The sequence below is a fragment of the Anser cygnoides genome, chromosome 13, assembly GCF_040182565.1.
Source record: "Anser cygnoides isolate HZ-2024a breed goose chromosome 13, Taihu_goose_T2T_genome, whole genome shotgun sequence".
Taxonomy (NCBI): Eukaryota; Metazoa; Chordata; class Aves; order Anseriformes; family Anatidae; genus Anser; species Anser cygnoides.
In genome coordinates this window covers 9393573-9408446 of record NC_089885.1, presented here as the reverse complement: position 1 = coordinate 9408446, position 14874 = coordinate 9393573, and the positions used below count along the sequence as shown (strand labels likewise).

General features: G+C 41.6%; 1 protein-coding gene across 1 annotated transcript in view; it reads right to left on the bottom strand.

The window, feature by feature from the left end:
* Positions 1-14563, bottom strand: part of LOC106037701 (uncharacterized) — a 479206-nt gene extending 464643 nt beyond the window's left edge. The window contains exon 1 of the transcript XR_010834890.1: positions 14399-14563. The gene's annotated coding sequence lies outside the window, so the exon portion shown is untranslated. The remainder of the gene's footprint in view (positions 1-14398) is intronic.
* Positions 14564-14874: the final 311 nt, after the last annotated feature.

Here is a 14874-nt window from a genome sequence, read left to right as displayed (position 1 = left end):
CATATTCTAGAGGGGTAACTGCCAATGGAGAACTGTTCAATTCTTTCTTACAAATCACTGGTGTGCTTCCAACAGCACTAATTCTAACTGACTGGACTGAAAACATTGTTCTACACTGATGGGCATGGACAACATAATGAGAAACTGTGAGAAGTAAGGAGAGATGGTGAACTGTGCGGGTATATGGCTGTGATAACACAGGATTTGGAAGCCACCTATGTCAGGTGCTTCTGAACACTGGCGCTTGCTTGTGTACTGGCTACATAGTCATGGCTTTCTTTTCCAAATGCAGGACTCCAAATCTGAGAAGAAATTGGCATTTTACAGTAATGACAAAATCACAGAGCTCACAGACAGCTGGAACTATTTAATAATTTTCTTTCACAATGAAATTTCTCCAGGTAAACAAGTGGTCTAATTGCCATGGGCATAGTTGTAATGATGTGAATAAGAATAAATTGCCTCTTGAATATGTATAGATGGGCCAATCCTTTCACTTCTAACCTATGAGTCTGTAAGATCCTTTGAGAAGATATGTACAGCACTGCAAAATGGGATGACAACCAGTAAGCAAGATAAAGAGCTCAGTGCACCAGAATGTAGCAGCACTGTATACAGCCCCATGGAGACCACATCTAGCATATTGTTAGATGTTTTGGAAGAAATTCACCTGGGAAAATTTCAAACTGAGATAAAAAATTTAAATTGTAGGCAATGTTCTAACCTCACACAAAGAATTTAATCCTACTGACCTTGCTTGTATGATAGATTTCTTCATTCTGTTACAAACACCAGAGGCAGTAAAGAAACAGGAATTGCAGTAGATCCTCCACCCAGAACAGTCCTCTGTGTAACTGAAATACAGACCCTCGCCCATCAAAGTACTTGATCATGTGCTGAAATTCAAATAATTAAGATCTAACTGTCAGGCTGTGTAATCTTCTGTAGTCTAGACAAACCTTTGTTTGCTTTGCTAGATTTGATATGAACAAAAAAGCTCTTAAAAGGTGCACTTCTCCCTCACTTCTCAAGTTACTGGTTAAGAGAGAACAGAATGATTTCAGTTGGTAAGGATAAATATCTTGGGCAAAAGAAAGTTGCGAAATACCCACCCACCTTCTTGTTGCTCACCTATGGACATAAAAGACCTATAGCATCTGAAATAGTTTGTACTCAATAATTAAACATTTTTTTCCTGATGCTTTCAGTTATCAGATATTCCCAAAGTGTATTCAGTAGAGAGCACAGCAGATTTACAATGCTAACAGGAATTATTAATGGCAATATTGGCAGCATATGTGTAGGCAGCAAGCCAGTGGGCACCAAAAATTGTGGGTTTTTGTTGTTCTTGATGTTGAATTTGACATGCTAGGAGCTTAATCAAGGTTTTATTTCTGGTATTTCCAGCTCTAGTTCAGGTGTTAGAACAGGATGGATATTGACTGCAGTGAACCAAAGAGCTGACGAAGAAGAAACCCCATTGCTCTACCAACATGTTTGTGATAAATTAGTAGGGGGTTTGTTCATTGTCTTCAAGGATGTAAAGAATCTGATAAGGTTTCGCAATTCACAACATTGTGATAAGGGGATTAAGCGAGTAGATAATGAGGAAGGGAGGTTGGGAAAGCATCCTTGTTAAAACAAAGGATTCTGTGAAGCAACCCACCCTGTTTGCTGCTTCACGACCCCCCCCCCTCCCTTGAACACGAGTGCAACGCGTGAAAAACAACGACCCTCAACAACGGACCGCACAGCTTCAGAAGGCTCAACAAGTCCTGACAAGCCGGAACTTGGATGCTATAAAACAGTGACGCTGGAAAGGGAAGTTGCGTGCCGTGGTGGAGTGGAGACTCCCCAGCCGCCCAGCGCTGTTTTGCTTGTGCCTGCTTACTTAATTAATAAATTATCTTCGATGGACCAGAAAATTGCGTGGTCTCGCTTATAACAATGTTCAGAGGCTGAATGAACTGCTGAGTTTCTATGTTCTCTCTTCTGTAGTTTACACCTGGCTGCATCTGTTGCACCGTTTCCCTGGGCAAGTGTTCCCCAAGCTCCAAACATGTGCTTTTGTTTTGTTTTGTTTTGTTTTGTTTTGTTTTCCTGTAGCACATCTGTAAAGAATAAACTACATCTTAGAGGAGATACATGGCTCCAGGACAGACACCCCAGTTGTGTGCGCCAACCCTAGTACTGGCTGCTAAGATCTCTGCTACAGATGATTCCCAAATGGGACAGCTTTTGTGTCCAAAAATAGCAGGGAAACTGGAAAGAACATAATTTTCAGTCAGAAGGTGCAAGATCCCAGAAACTGTGTATCCCTTCCAAATCACCAGGTGTCAGTGTTTCAGAACAATTTTTTGAAGGTTTTCTGATTCATGGGGAGCTGAAAACATCAACCTTGCAATCTGACACCGTATCTAATCCTGAAAATTTGAAATACCCGATGAATTAGAAATCAAACCCATCAGACAATTTTCCAGTTTTAACTTGCTCAGTGCCAGTGACAGATTTTGGACCTCCGAATAGTCATGTTGCTGCCTCCACATCATCTACAAATAAAGATATCATGACTGTGCAGGCTGAGATCATTAAATCAGGTAACAGTCCTTTGATGTGTGCTATTTATTTACAAAACACGTTTGAAATGATGGCCTGTGGTGTCCTATGGACATACAGTTTATCATGCTTTTGATTGCAGCTTCTTAAACACTCACATCTATATTTCTTCTGAAATATTTTCTTGCAGTGAGGGCATTAACAGCTGCTTCTCTTACGTTGATTCTGTAGTGTCTAATAACAATCATCCTGCAGACTTTCGCTTTGTTTGGGTAATTTCACGACCCATCTTCTCTATTCAGCCCTCTTCTTTCAAAAAACCTGTAGCAATATGAATAATTCTGGGGACCCGTATCCCTCTGCCAAATTCATCTGAAATTTGCTGATGGTTTAAAAATATTACTGGGAGGGAGAGGAAACACAGACAGATACACAGATGGTCCAATTGCTTAAGTCTTTTTTCTATCTGAAAATAAGTTTTAGAACTGGTGATATACCAGGCTAATGCCAACTAGTTCACTGTGGGAATGGGTCTATGAGCTTGAAGCATGATAATGTATTCCTCTAAAATTTTACAAGTGGAGTTAATGTTACAGAGCACTTTCCCAATTAGGAAAGTAGTCTGTGAAATATGTTAAGAACATGTGCCCCTTGAAATTCCACTGTAGCTTTTAAAAAGAGATAGACTAGAAAAATGAAGGGTAAATACAGTAAGAAGTGCAGAGCAGGAACCATTTGCCAACTGGAAATAGCACAAAGGGAACATCAGCCTATGCCAGCCTGCATGGGTCACTGCTTCCTGCAGCATATACAGCAGCTATTTACACCTGTCACCATTTACAGAACATATTAAACTACAAAATAATCTTGAGGTAATGCATAATTATTTCCCTCCTCTGTTTAAATTGGCTTTGAACAGCTGTCATATAGTTATTAAAACATCCTATAAGCAACAGATTAGAAATTACCCATGCACAGAAATAATTCTGCAGGTTGATATATTATTTTATCTTTCTAAACTAGCAATGAAATGCTAACAAAAAACTTCTCAGCAGTCTACAGTGTAGGAGGTTTGGATGGGATGGAGTTAATTTTCTTCATAGCAGCTTGTATGGTACTATGTTTTGGATTTATGACTAAAACAGTGTTGAAAACACACTGATGTTTTAGTTATTACAAAACAGCATCAAGACCTTCTCTGTTTCTCACACTGCCAGCCAGGCAGTAGCCTGGGGGTGCACATGAAGCTGAAAGGGGGTACTACGAGGACAGTTGACCCCAAATGTCCAAAGGGATGTCCCGTAACATATGACATTGTGCTCAACAATAAAAGCCAGGGAAAAGAAGGATAAAGGGAAGGATGTTTGCAGTTAGGTGCTTATCTCCCCAAGTAACTATTACGTGTGATGAAGCCCTGCTTTTCTGAAAATACCTCAAGATTTGCCTGCCAATGGGACGTGGTGAATGAATTCCTTATCTTGCTTTCAGTGTGTTAGTCCTTTAGTCCCTTCATCTTGCTGAATCGACTCAACTGTGTTTTTCCAGCTCTCAGAAACAATTGTTTGATTTTATTGAACGAATAAATGAAAGAGATGAAATATGTAATCAAGTTGTGCCATGAAGTAGTACATGTAAGAAGCTGTACTGTTATACCTAATTCCTGCTACGTGTTAAGTCAGCTCTATGGAAGATTCATAAACTATGCCTCAAAACAGGGTTCAGAAAGTGGTGGCTGATGCTTCTATTTTGCTTATACTAATGAAAGTACCACACAATATTAATAAATTGATCTAGTTAATAAAATACACATAGAGATGTCTTCGGGACAGATGGTTGAAAAGGTTACCCTGATTGCATTTGATTGCCCAACAGAAAATATTGCTAATTAGGGGAAGACATGCAGTATAGGATAGAGAGCAATATGTATGCTCTGATGAAAAAGATCAGAGATGGCCTGGATGAAAATCACTTTATACAAATAGGGGCTCATGCCATGCTGGGCTCCCAAATCCTACTGAATATTCTAGACATGAAACAAAACCGAGGACAAGAGTTCTCCTTTGAATTTCAATTTTTTTAATGAGCCTTCCTCTAGCAAGTCGACATTGGGCGTGACTTCGACCCTTCAAGCAGTGGAAGTGGAGCATTTGGCTGGCAAGTCTCAAAGCAGCTCTGTGCAGTCTGCTTGTACTTGCAGACTGGATAGCAGAATTTGAGGCAACTCAGGGAATGAGTCATGGATCTGTGAAGAGTGATGGTCTTATGAACCTGAGCAGAAAATTTGGGCTTTGCTCCCTCATCACAAAGACACCTGCACGTTATGTCCACTGAGAAGCAATCCCAGGGACATTTCTTGAACAGGGGGAAAACCTGCTTCCCTCTGTCTTTTTTTTTTTTTAAGCTGTAAATCTTTCTTTCTTGGTCTCATTTCAATAAGAATGGAGACTTTCAATTAAAATAATACCTTCCAATGAGGGCACTCTCCTGGATGTAGGAGCTGCCACTGCAAATGCCCTTTCTCTGAGGAAAACCCAAAGCAGAGGCCTCCTACTGAATGAACACATATATTCAAATGAAAGGAGGTCAAATTCATTCACTACACACAAATTTCAGCCATTGAGCCTTGCTGTATCTCTAAATAGACATGGAAGCTAAATACAGATTTTTTTCTGTACACCTATCTCTCTGACATTTCTTTTGCCTGAGATCTACTCCATCTGTCAAGAAACCCTGTGGAGAATGACCTCCACCCCCAGATCTCTGTTCAGCTAAATTATCACTGGTTTCACTGGTAGAACAGGACAATTCATATGGGAAGGGCAATGCTAAAAGGTACAATTGCCAAAGTTTGGGGATCCAGTACATGAGGAAATACCAAATGCCCCTTACTAAATTGTGGCGGAAGACAGACTGGACTGTCCTACTAGATTTCCTTGCAGGTCCTTTTATTTCCTCCAGGCAACCATCCTTGCCTTACTTCAAGGATGTGTTTAGTTCATACACATTTATCATTTGGGTTTTCTGTTTTTTACCCAATCAGAAATACTTCCTAAATAGGACAGAAATTGACAGACTGCATTTTGCTAGAAAAAAAAAGAAGCTGGAAGTGAAACTTTTCTGGAATGCCCCCAGACTCATGGCAGAGAAAGAGCATAAAGTCCCCAGTGATGTGATATCCTTCCTGTCAGCAGTCTGGGGATGCACTGAAGCATAGCTCCTGTTGTAGCAGTTATAATAGTTTCAAGCTCATCCTTGGACAGAAGCCTTCTTTATAATTTTTGCCTTCTTTCTATTTGTACTTGCCAGAAGGGTTGTGATATTGTTACCAAGACTTTACAGTGCTCCCTAAGGGCAAGAGCTAATACAGCCACAGTGTCATTTTATGCTAGGTGAACGACCAACTGTTTACACTAGAGATTTTTTAACCCTCACTAATAACAGCCAAAACCATTACAAAAAAAAAAAAAAAAAACCACTTGAAAGCCTGTCATTTTCTGCCAAATACTTTATACGGAAAAATAGATTTTGTTAATACCGGTTTTCCCAAGTGCCTCAATTACCTGAAAACACCGCTTAGTTTAAATGCTACAAATGAATATAAGAGAGAAGTAAACAGTGAAACCTGCCAAATCTAACACTGAGAAATCTTATTATAACTTGTGGATAGCTTAGCCAGCCCCTGATGCTTGAGCCTAGGGAAGGAACAACTGGGCACCACAAGTGCTTGTGCTGCACTTGTTTGTGATGGTTACCTGCTCCCAGCTTTATCGTAGCCCTGAAGGCACCCACCTCAGGTGGACTGTGCAGATGAGTAGTGGTGGGCATGGATGCAAGAATCTGCATAAACAAAGGGAGGCAGGTGTTTAACTGGTTATTTAATTTGGCAAGTCAGATACTGAGAAAGGAAGCCTTTGTTTCCCTTTGAGCGTGTGTGATTCTCCCCACATCTGATCACAGCTGAGGACTGCCCACCAATTTGGACCTGGTTCTTCTGGATCTAATTTTTGCAAAGGTTCCAGTCAAGACTTGGACTCTGTTCTCTTCCCAGTCAGGCCATAACAAAGCCATCATTGATCTGTGTGATGACTGCACGCACTGACACAATCTCCTTGAAGAAGCCCTTGTGTAAAACTTAGGTTTTACTTCACATACAAAGTCCAAGGCATGGGTAAGTACGCTAGCCATGGGAACACTTCTATAACAGAAGTCAGTTCGATGCCACAAGTGTAATGAAAGAAGAATACGACTCTCCTAGGGAGTTCTCATGTAGGGGACAAGACTAACTTCCCTGCAACAGCCAAATCTTGCTTACTTTATCATTTGTGTAATTCCATTTAATTAATAAAGCAAGTGGGATTAATGTCTCAGTATTGCAAAACAGATCTTGTATTTCACTGACATATACCTGTAGCAGTAGTCCCAAATCTTCTACCAGTTATTAGGCATTCTCACCACAAATCTGACACACTTCAGAGAATAATGAAGCTAACAATCAGCACAGTATGCATTCACGAGAAACAAAATCTATTGCTTTTCTTTCTAACCAAGAAGATAGTTTCATTGTTCATTTCAAACGCTACAGATTGAATCATCACATTTCTGGATAAAAGTTCAATCTAACCCACAGTCTGAGCAAGGTGATTTTCTCAAACTGATAAAAATAGTGGAGCTCTGGAGCCTCCTATGAGCTGCACTCCACAGCCTCCAAGATCCAAAGTTTGTCACTTCGACAAAGGTTTTTAAACCAAGCCTTCAGGCTATGAGATGAAACAGATGTCCTCTCAAAGAGCCTGTCAAACTCATTTTCTCTTGTTCAGTGATAGGCTTGTTTAAACCACACTCATGTCCAGCCATTGCAGTCCTAAGGAGCGGCACAAGCCAAAGTGATTTCTGGGTCTGAAGATCAAGTGCCAATTCACACTTTAGCGAATGGGAAGTCAACTATTAGTACATACACCTGGATTTGCTCTTTGGAATTCATAACAATTCCACATTTTCATTTGTTCAGCTGAATTAATGTAATTTTAATGTGGCTCATCATTAGCATTTTTTACTGTGGGTTATTCAGGAGGTATGACAGCATGGTATAGAAAACCTCACATTTTAGATGCAGGTTGTCTGACATGCTGAAACTTGCTTTCGCTTTCTTGGTTTTGACAAATGTATGTCAAGTCTCGTCTCTGGATGGCATTTGGCTCTTGCACAGAGGTTGCTGTACTAGTTACATACTAATACAGAACATGCAGTACATGCAGTACTCATTATAGTGTTATAAAATATAAAGTGAAAACACCTACATATTTTATGTAGAAAAAATATGTAAAGCTATCAAACACAGGCAGGTCTCTTGCTGGATATTTACAGACACTGGCCTGGCATTCTGAAGTAATAACGGGGTCAATAACTTTCCTAAGCGTATTTACTATAAGCTAAATGGTCTCCGAAGAGGACTAACAAGACTTTGTGTGGGCTACTTAAATCCCATATGAAACCTGGTTTAAGGAGCTAAGAGTTAGGAGGAGTGGGTGGTATACCGAGCCTCTGCAAAGGGTGAATGTCGCTGCAGGCGGTTCTGTGCAACACAGCGTTCGTAGCAGCATGTGCAGGCATACCCCAGCACCTTCTCACCTCCCTCAAAGGTTGCCCATTGCAGTGGGGTCATGGAGACGGTGGCTTCAGTGCTAGCGAGATGAGGCAGAGGGGCACTGGCTACCTATGGTAGCTGCTGTCACACAATGAAGGTTGTGCTGCTGGCTCTTGGCTGCTTGGTTCTACCCAGGCCAGTGAGATTGGCACATACACAGGAGCTGTAATCACCTCTTTGGTTGTGGTACAACTTTTTGTGACTTGTATGCTTTTGTCCTGCACACAGGATAATCTCTGGCTCTACCCAGCCACAGGGGTGGGAACCAGCTCATTTTCAGTGCCATGACTAGACAACAAGAACTGAGGCACTGGTCCATATCATCCTGACTCTTGAATAACTCATAGAGGATCTTCTCTCACATGGTCCAAAACTGTCAGTATAGTATTAAACTATTTTTATACCATCTTGCAGTTGTATTCTCAGAAACTGCAAAGAGGATACAAATAATATAGTCACTCTGAGTTCCCACTGGCTCTTATACTGCAGAGGGCCAACAACCCTGCTTCTTTAGCTTGATAAAAGGAGAAATTCAGATTGCTGGCATTTTGGCCTCATGAAATTGAGGATCTTTAAAGAGCTCAAAGCCCTGTGAATTAACTTTTGATCCATAAGAAATACCTTTTGTATTCTTCTACACAATACAGAAAGCCAGGGTAACTATTTTTTTTTTTGGGGGGGGGGGTCTTATTTCATAGTGACCTATCTTTTCCCTTTAGGTGCTTGGAGTCTACACTGATGGGCAACAGCCTCCTCCTTCATGCCTTCTTTTTGTGGAGAAAGGAATAGCAGTTGTCATCATCGTCTCTTGTGTCCTTCATGCTAAACCCTAAGGTCACATAGAAAATTAGAACAGGCTAATCCTCCCCTCATCCTCTTTGTTTTTTTCAGTGAAAAAAAAAGTAAGGGATCATACATCAGTTTATGAATTGAATTGTATGACAGGATTGCCCACTATTACAAGGAACTGCATTCAATGACCGAATAAGCTTTTTCCACACTTTTTGCTTACTCTCTTACTCAGCCATTTAGACCACGCACTTGTCTGAATTCCATGGGATTTCTCCACACACTCAGTTTACGTGAGAAGCTGTATACACTGAATGAAAGGTTCATTAAATATCGGAACTTCCTGGCCTTTTCTTTGCCTTCACCCTTTCCCTTTGATAGCTGAATGTGCTGCTTTACTTAAGAAAACCAAAGTGCCCTGGTAGGAGGGAGGCATAACGAGAGTACGTGCCCTGAATATGGAGAGTTCTGAATGCAGCTCTGGCAGCACATCTCACTCCTGACCCTCAGCACCTTTGCCATGAGCACGTCTGCAGGGCTCATCAGGACAGACTTAGCATGCATAGCAAACACCCTGTGCAACAGTTCAACTGTGCAAAAAATATCTCTTGAGAGGAAAAACTTAGACCAGTAAGCTCCTTCTCTGCTTAATTGGAATGTGAGGACATGGGTCTTACAAAAGAAAATGCTAACAATCTGTGTTACACTGCTCTTTCCCTTTTCAGCCTCTTGTTGTGTCCCTTAGACGGGATACCTATTTATATGTTAGTGAACTAACATTCTGTCTTCCACAGTCTGTTTTAGATTCATTTCTTGACTGAGGTGAACAATGTGAGCAAAGCTCTGTGCGAGGAATCTCAAGGTTGATTTCAAACTTGAAGCTAAATTACAAGGATAAAGTGACAATTTAAAATCTTGTCTTCTGGTTTCGAATGGAGCTCTTGCATATCCACTGAAAAATTTTGCTTTAGAGCTTGCAGATGAAGAAATTCTACATCATACGTGGGGAATTTATGACTGTGCATATACATAAAACCAAACACAGAATATTTCAACCAATAACAAAAGTTTCTTATTACTAAAGCAGCTATCAAAAGTCACAAAGCTTTATATATGGGATATTTAGACGAGTATCAACTAAATGTTTCTGTTTTTCTAATTCCCAACCACCTCTTTCACCCTGTGCTTAACAATGTGATATTTTCAAGCAAGTTTTCCTATGGTTTTAACAGGGCTGAAGATATTAAAACATAACTAAAAGAAACTTTGGACCCAAATCATTTCCCATGATCTCATAACAGTGACTTTTTAATGTGCAGTTCTTAATCTATCGTATTTTAGGAATGATTCCTTGATGTTGTTAAAGCACCTTTGTAAATTTAATGGAGTCACTGTGAATTACTAAGCTGGAACATTATAATGCTTTTTATAAACATTACTTCTAGTTGGTACCTTAATAATTTTAACACAGGGTGACAAAGATGAAGCTGAACTTAATATCCCATGTCATCTCTTCAGTAAATAGTTCTTTCAACAAACAGCACTCACACTGTCTGAGATGAGTCAGTTTTGCCAACCTATCCTGCAAGAGCTGAGTTGGTCTAATTGTTGTGTCGGAACATTTTATGTTAATGTTGAGAAGTTTGGCTACCAATGTATTGTGTTCTGTTGCAACTTTCTCGCACATCCTTAGACTTTAACCTTTAATAAGCTCTTTAATGCTAGTACTGAAGGAATATAAAAGTGTTTTTCAAACTTTGTGTTCTGGACTAGATCTACCAGTGGGAGTGCTGCATGATACAATTTGCATTTTTCTGCATGTCAGGGGCAGCTGCACAGGAGAAAGGATTCAGTCCCAGATAGGAGGAGACTTGGATATGCTGCTTGGATTGGGAAGGCCCTGAGTGGCATCAGCTCCCAGCTGGCTTCATCCTGCTGAGCAGTCTTGCATTGGCTGGCCCTTGCATTTCCAAGAGACAGGAGTTTGCCATCCTCTTCCTTCTCTGCCTGTATGAATCTACCACTACTAGGAATCCAGCTGCACAAGGCTTCCTGTGTGAATTAAATAGTATTGCTGCTGGAACCACCATAAAAAGGGAATTAGTGAAACTTCCATTGCTAGTTTCATTTAAAAGGCTCATAAAAGGTAGGCTTTTAGTGAAACTACAGATGCCTGTAATGTGTCTTCTCACCCATTCTTTGTTGCAGTGCCAAAATCACTAGAGAGCAGGGGATGCTTTCTGGTTTGGGACACGCGGGTGAACTCTCTCATTGTGGGTTACAAACTACCATGTTAAACACTAACATGTCCATGCCTAGTTAGAGTGCTCTAATCACCATGTCTGGTTAGAAAAGCTGAACCTTTATCTTGTCCTCCTGTTTAAAACCTCTGTCTCTCTGTTCTCTTTTATTAGATGTACGGAATACCTAGATTTTGTTCTTGAGGATCAAAAAAAAAATGTATTCTGATTAGAAAAACTGCATACTTTCCTTTTGGGTCACATTGTTCTGAAAATTACTTCTACTTTTTCAGTTAAGTCACCAAACCAAAATGAATTATTCATAGAGTTCTTATAAGCACCTCACTGACGTGCTGGAAGGCTTAATTAAATAGTACTTGTGAAGCAACCTGAGAACTACAGAAAAGCTGAGTAAGATGCATTTACAGACGCTTCTTTTCCTATATTCTACTTCATTGCTAGGGGTATGTCTGAGTTGTCACTTCCATGGCTCTAAACTGCGCACTAAAGAATGCTAAGGATGCTGTCTCCTTGGACTTCCTTGTATCCCACTCTAGTTACTAAAGTTGACATAATGCAAAAAAGTACAACACAAAAACAATACAAAATTATATTCTAAATTGGCATAAAATGTCACATATTCAGCAACCATTTGTACCTTTGCCTGTTCATCTTGAAAGCCTGAGCCCCAGATCCTTGCATATGAAAACTGTCTATGCACATTCAGTTTTTGATCTGACCTAACAAGCTTGAAAACCTTCCCACCTTCAGTAAAGCTAAAGGTCCCTGGGCATTGGCCACGGTTATTGTAGATCAGTACAGGTGGTCAGAATCTTGAAATTATTTCAGATGGCATCAGGATCTGGGTTTTAATAGGTGTTGGCATTCCTGGAGTACACCCTATATGTACAAATATACATGTTCTCTTGCAATTATTTTTGGTAGATGTCTCTCTATATGCTACATTACTCCTCTTTGCTGCATCCACTCTCAAAGTATCTTCTACTGAATGTTCTTTGATACTGTTAGATCTCTCTCCATGGCCACATTCACTTGGCTGCCTTCTATTTGCAACTTGCTACTTTAGATGCTTTTCCACTCAGCTTTCAGCTCCAAAATTACCAAATGCACAAAGCTTTAAAGAAGATTCTGTCAAGTGTCTGTCTGGGCTCTTTGATTCCCCTTCTAACCGCTCACTTTGTTCAAATAAAGATAGAGAGAGAGCACAGTTATCTAACTTTCTGTCTCAATGGATTTAGATAAATTCATCTGAATATTTACTCCCTTCCCACACTTGATTTCATCACTTGTCTCAACAGTTGAAGCACAGTTTGGAATATTCAGCAGTACAAATAAATGAACAGGTTTTCCTCAGCCATGACCTGCCTTGATGGTCACAGAGCTTGGTGGGTCTGGCTGGAAAGCAGTAGGAGCATCTGCTCTGCAGGGAAGACAAGGTGGAAATGGCAGCCAGGCAGGCAGGGCAGCATCCCACAGCCCCCAGACAAGTGTAGAGAAGCCCTAGTGACAGTGACCAGGGTGAGCCACAGCCCTCTGACCACCAGACAAGTCTGTAGTGACCACAGAAACAGCAGCCAGGCCAGGAAGGCCTTGGGCTTGTCACTTGGGCAAGGTCAGGAGCAGCAAGGTACCTGAGCATACAGAATCATTGCTACAGCATGGCTCATGTGTAAAAGAATGCTGTGCACAAGGAGCCCAGCCCATACCAGGGTCAGGCAGCAGAGCCTGCTGGAGTGCTCCAGGCCCTAAGACAATTCAGTACAGCACTGCTGAAGTAGATAGCAAATCTCTTTCATGGCCCTGAGGGCACTTAAAGACTTCAATGGCCCTCCATTTCTTGGTGATAGTAGGCTTGTAACACATGCTGTGGAGGATGGTCCATCCACTTGTCACCTCCATAAAACACATGGCATGGTTTATGTTCACAATCACAAGAAATTCTTCAGATTATCAGTCCCTAACTTCACACTGCATATGAAGTGCTACACAGCATAGACTTATCACCAAAAGATTTCCTAAATTACATCCTAAGAGTAGAAAGATGAGAATGTGGTTCCACCTCCTAAGTTAAACATCATTATCCCAGATAAAGCGGACAACAGCCTGTTAAGCTGGAGCTGGGAAACAGCAAACAAATGTATTTCACCTAGAATATAGCCAGACAAGAGTATCAAAAATGTTCAAATAAACAGTCATAATAAAAAGACTTTTCCAATTGTCTAGTGCTGTTTTTACAGTGGAATCCTGCTTGGGGCCTAGTACAAGAGAACAGCCACAGACCAAAACCTGGAAGGTTTCCTGCCTGCCTTGTGGAACCCCTTGTTTGCAGGGCCTGTGCTGGCAGCAGCCACTGTTGCTGTGCCAAGGTCACCTCATGGCCCACCCCAACACGCTGCCCCTGCCCTGCTTGCACCTGCTCTCCAAATAGTGGGGCTGAGTGTGGTGGCCTTGGGCTCCAAGACAGGGTATTCTAGATGTTTTAGTAGTAGTATATAGCCAGTTAAGAGTCTCACATTTTTAAATAAACTGTCTTAATAAAAAGTCTTCTCCAGTTGTCCTGCCCTGTTTTTTTTACTGTGGAATCCTGCTTAGGGCCTAGTATGAGAGAACAGCCACTGACCGAAGCCAGGAAGTGTGGGTGTCACCTGCTTTCATTGAAGAGGTGTGGGCTTGCTATTAGGAAATAAAGACATGGAAAAGGATTCAGAATTTACTATGTCTTATTAAGAATGGGACTACGTTTTGTCATGAACAGTGTGAGGGTATACAGATGTGTGGTTTGTAGGTTTAGCTACCCAGGAAACTACTGCAGGCAACTTCAATCTGCACATTTTATAGGACATAAAGTGATGAATAACCACGAAGCCAAGAAACGTGAAAGGTTTAACGCTTTTGTAGGCAATGAAAAGATCAGGGGGAAAGTGCAGATTTGTTCCTTAAATCCAGATTTAGGCAGGTTCCAGCCCCAGGGCTGTCATCGCCATGCGGGGACGAACGGGCCTAACGGCCCTGCCCAGCCCCACCTGTGGCCTCCCTGTCATGGCCCTGCCCATGTCCCAGGAGCCCTGTGCAAGCTCAGGCCCTCAGGCCCAGCCTGAGCCCTGCGGGCTGAAGGCCACTCTCTGGTACAGCTACAGCTGTGCCTTACCTCTCCCTTCATGCTGACTTCCCAACTTGATTTTAGGCCTTCGTTGCTGCTATGGTCCTGCTTCGTCACCAGTGGACCTGATCCTGACCTCCAGTTTGACTTTGTATCATGACCTCCGACCTGCCTGAACACCATGGGCTTCTCTAATGATCTGGACTCCTGGTTGAACCTGCCCACTGTCTCTGGGTCACCCCCTCTTGGGTACTGTGTGGTGGGTGCTGGTGGAGCCACTGCCAGCCCTGTTATCCCCCTGGGCTCCCCATCCTCTAGGGAACAGCCAGCCTGTGCTTTGCCCTGATGCCTCCTTAGAAAGTTGTTGTACACGTGCATGGTTTGTGGGTTTGCTTCATGTCAGTTAAAGATGGATGTTCAAACTTTTCCCCCATGTTAGTGTCTCAGTGGCCAAAATTACTAACTCTAGTTTGGAGGGATGGAAGTTGTATGTCACCTCATGCCTTGCCATGATTATTTTAAAA